This window comes from Capsicum annuum, chromosome 5 (assembly GCF_002878395.1).
Source record: "Capsicum annuum cultivar UCD-10X-F1 chromosome 5, UCD10Xv1.1, whole genome shotgun sequence".
NCBI classification, from domain to species: domain Eukaryota; kingdom Viridiplantae; phylum Streptophyta; class Magnoliopsida; order Solanales; family Solanaceae; genus Capsicum; species Capsicum annuum.
The window spans coordinates 173,804,139-173,808,657 of NC_061115.1; the positions used below are offsets into that span (position 1 = coordinate 173,804,139).

Sequence of the window (4,519 nt, forward strand, 5' to 3'; positions counted from 1 at the left end):
ATAAAAAATTCATAAGCTTTAATATTTGAATTTGTCGGTGATTTCTTCTTTATTCGTTGCTTTGGAGTTTACTATATTCTTCCATGGATATTTTCTTTCCCTTCTTAACATTGTAACACTCTGGATTTCATTTTGTGTAATCACAGTGTTTGTGCACCAACCCAACTTATCATCATAAATGCATGTCGGCATAAGTAAGACATTTTGTAAACTAAATGATGTATTTGTCACATCTAGGATTAAGCATGCCTCGAATAACTTTAATCGAAAAAGAATCGTAACAAAAATAAATGCTAGATGCTAGATCTGTATAGCAAAGGTACAATAGTCCTTCCATAACGTGTCTAGCTATATTAATCAAAATATAATTGGGAAGAGGATGTGGGAGATCTAAACTGTAGATAGCGTATTCTCCCGCTCATAAGCTGAAGCAATCTGTAACTATATTTGTTTTTGTATAACTGTTACTCTTTTTATACATTGTTTTTGTTCTTTCAAAATATAGGACAAACGTACCGATCGAATATTCATCTACCATCGCGATAATCAAGATAACATAACTTTTACAAAAAGTTCCTTACGAACATCCATCGACATTACAATAACACAATACGATAATGAAAATGTAAAAACAATATGATTAAATATAACCTATATAAAATTCCTCAAAGCCTGATTGAATGTTCATATGTATACAAAAGATTCTCGAAGTCCAACCGAATCTGCATCAAAACCTAATAGATTCTTGATTTTAAATTTTACAAACCTAACAAAAAAATTTCAAATTAACTTTATCAAAAGAGAGGACTTCTTTTAATAAAAAAAAGTTTTAAAAGAAAGGACTTACAAGCTCAAAACAGGCCAAACATCAAGGTGCCCAACCAAAAACATGAAACTATTCCTTTTTATCTTCTTTTCCAAACTCTAACTTCTTTTTAGATTGAAAGAAGTTCCTTATTTTCCCTCTCACTCCTGATTTATAAGAAAAACATCATTACCTCATGCACCTAATGTTACTTGATTCAAAAAGTTTGTGAGAAACCAACAAACAACAACCCCATAATTCCACAGTCAAACAAATCAATAAGGTGCATGCAGGGATTTATTATAAGTTAAGACTAATCATTCTATATTTATTGTGGTATTATACAAACAAGGTTGATTAGATACACAAATCAATGAATACAATAATTCAATAAACAAATACCCAAATCATCATATAAAAAAAGAAGGAAGATAAGTGAGAAGTTGTTTACCGTTTCAAAACACTGTCCATTAAAAGCATACCAAAATTAAAAGAAAGAAAGAAAAAAGGATAGGTCAACTCCACCTTGAGCCGGGGGTCTATCGGAAACAACCTCTCTACTTCCTCGGAGGTAGTGGTATGGTCTGTGTACATCTTACCCTCCCCAGACCCAATTTGGTGGGAATACACTGGGACTGGGTCTGTTGTTGTTGTTGTTGTTTTACGACGTAATTATTAATAGCATTGTAAACCTTTTCAAACAAACAATAGTGCCTACATTGAATCCCTCTTTTTTTCTTGTCAAACCTAGACTATCAAAAGAGATGAAAAACCAAAATAAAAGCACTAATAGAAGAATCGTTTTACAATCAAAAGAAACTATAAAATCGTAGAATGATTCTCATAAAATATGAATTTTTTGCGGATGCAATGCAACGTTACCTGACTGATTCAACCGGAGAATCCGTTGATTTATCAATTAATAGCGGAGAGACGAAAACCTAGAAGGCCAAGAAAGGTTATATAATTTTCCTTTAATAATGTCGGTAAACTCCATGGACTAATTGAAGTCCAAAAATAATTCTATTTCACCAAATTTAGTTTAAATTAATTTTAATTTTAAACTACTAAATATTTGAATAATAATTAAATAATTATTATTGAAAAAAAAAGGGTTGAAAGACTATTTTATCTAAAGCAAAATCTTTTAATGAAAGGTAAAAAGTTCGATTAACTTTTCTAAGGGTTTTCACACTTTTAATATATTATAGATCTAGATTATAGATTATAGATTATAGATATAGATATAGATTAATAACTATCACCATAATAATTTTTTTGAAGTTTGAATATAAAAGGATTAAGTTAATATACTTATCCATTTAAACCTTTTTTTTTTTTTTTAAACTTACGTATGATACATGCAATTGGGGTGAATTTTGTTATAGGATAAGCACATTGTTTATTTTCTTAAAAAAGAGCCAAAAAGAAAAGGATAAATTTGAATTTTTAATTACGGTTAAATTTTTGAATTTTGAATTTGAATTGTGAGTTACAATTTATTCTAGAATTCAAATTGAAAACTAATTCTATACTAGATAAAATTGAATTTCAATTAACTCTTTCCTATATAAATTATTTTTTTCAATCAAACTTCTAATTATATTCTCTAAACTCTTTTGAACTTATTCCTTAATTCTTCAATCTTACACTAATGTATTTGTGCAATTTGCTTATCACTCAAAGCCTAACTTTAGATTATTTGTTTATAAATAGTTAATAGTTTATGTTATCTGATAGTAAAGAATTAATCTGTTGTAAATTATTTTATTATGATTAATGATTGTCCTGAAATATTCTTATATATATTAGACGTTAATCTATTTTCTTTGATTGTGCTAAATTGCTTTCAGAGAGACGTGTTTTTGTTCAGTCGATCAACTTTGAAAACGACAGTATGAAATCAAACAATATTCATATCTGAATTCAATAAGTAACATTTGTCTTTCTATTTTTTTTGCCTAATTTGTGATAAAAATAAATACATTCAATTATGTAATTGAAAAATAAAATCACCTTTTATTGAGATTTATAGTCAACTGTTTGGCGAAATGCTAATTTTGTTACCATTTAAATATTATAATTTTATTAGAATAGTTGTTCATATTTTTCTTTAATTTCTTTACTGTATATAGTACTAAAATTTCTAATGTCACGTAATACTTTATGAGACTATGTATAAAGAAACAATGCAATAACATTGTAATTGAAAGATAAAGTTTAATTGATACCTAAAGTATGTTTTTTTTTATTTTTTAAGGATACAAAGTTCTGCACTTGAAAAACAAGAAAAGAAAAAAGCATAAAAAATTAAGTTCAAATATCACTATAAATATATAGTTAAAAGTCTAAATTTAAACAAACTTAATTTTATTTGTTTATTCATTAAATGGCATTAATTCATCATACTCAAATATCAATATCAGATCAACTCTTTATCAAAAAAAAAAAATCGAATTTCAACAATTTGTTATCTTGTTATTTAAACTCATTTAAAATTATTCAAATATAATATAATAATTTTGAAAACAAAAAAAAAATTAATCTCATAAAGAAATTAAAATAAGAGAGATAGTATTAAGGAACATTGTGATGATAAAGCAAAAATAATGAGTGCTATATATATAACACAGAATAATAAAAATTAATAGGGAGAAAATGACGTATATTGTGACGAGAAAAGGGGAGGATAGGGGATTGTGGTGGCTGGGGTAGGATAAGTAGGGTGGTGGATGTAGATGAGAGTGTGGCTGGGGTGGGATAGGGGGGTGGTGGTGGATGTTGGAGGAAGTTGGGGATGGGGGTAGGAAAAAATATTTTTAAAAAATTAAAAAATTTAAAAGTTTACAACTTCTGGGCTCGGCATGGGGAGAGAGGGGGTAGTAAGAAAAATATTTTTGTTTTTCAAAAATTAAAAAAAGTAGAAGGTTTTTTAGGGTCGAGGTGGGGGTGGGGGTGGGGGTGGGGAATAAGTGAGGTAAAGAATTTATCATTTATATCAAGACCAATCTTCAAGAACACACCATCAATCTTCACAAATTTACTTACTAAGGTATGTTAGGTGTTCATCCAAGGGTTTCCTTCTACCCTTGGAGTTCAAGAACCTCTTTTAAAATTTTAAGATGATTAATTTCATGAATTTCATGTTGAGTTAAATTGTATTCATGATTATGATTTTATTTGGGTTCTAATCCATGATTAACTACAAAATTCATGTGAATTAAATAACATGTGTGTAGTTTTATGTAGTTTCATGTGGGAAATCCTTGAATTTGTGAGTTTGGAATTGTGATCATGATGCTTTCATGTTGACTAGTATTATGTGCATAAACTATGCCCCCAAGTGTTTGATATAATGTTCATGAGAGTTGAATAGTGAATCATGACATAATTGTATATGTACAAGTTCATGCCATGCAAGTGTTTGCTAAAATGCCTCAATGAATGAATTGAGACAAAGTGACTAGTTATCATGTTTTCAAGATTGTGCTATGTTTTTACTTTCTATGCTATCCAGTCCTGGGGGTATCTAATACCCGACAATCTAGCTGCTACCTAGATTTACAGTAGTTTCAGGATAGTCTCAGTGATGTCACGTACATCAGTACTCAGTCAGTAACAGAGCTCAGTATACTTAGTCAGTAACAGAACTCAGTATATTCAGTCGGTTAGTAAAACCCAGTGAACTCAGTCTAGTTCAGTTAGACAGCACGA

At 29.1% G+C, this 4,519-nt stretch overlaps 1 long non-coding RNA gene across 1 annotated transcript; it reads right to left on the reverse strand.

The window, feature by feature from the left end:
* Positions 1 to 537: 537 nt before the first annotated feature.
* On the reverse strand, positions 538 to 1,696 carry LOC124898845. The gene is made up of 2 exons (XR_007055626.1): positions 1,331 to 1,696; positions 538 to 972 (listed from the first exon to the last, which is right to left on the reverse strand). It is a non-coding gene; the product is annotated as an uncharacterized LOC124898845 (long non-coding RNA).
* Positions 1,697 to 4,519: the final 2,823 nt, after the last annotated feature.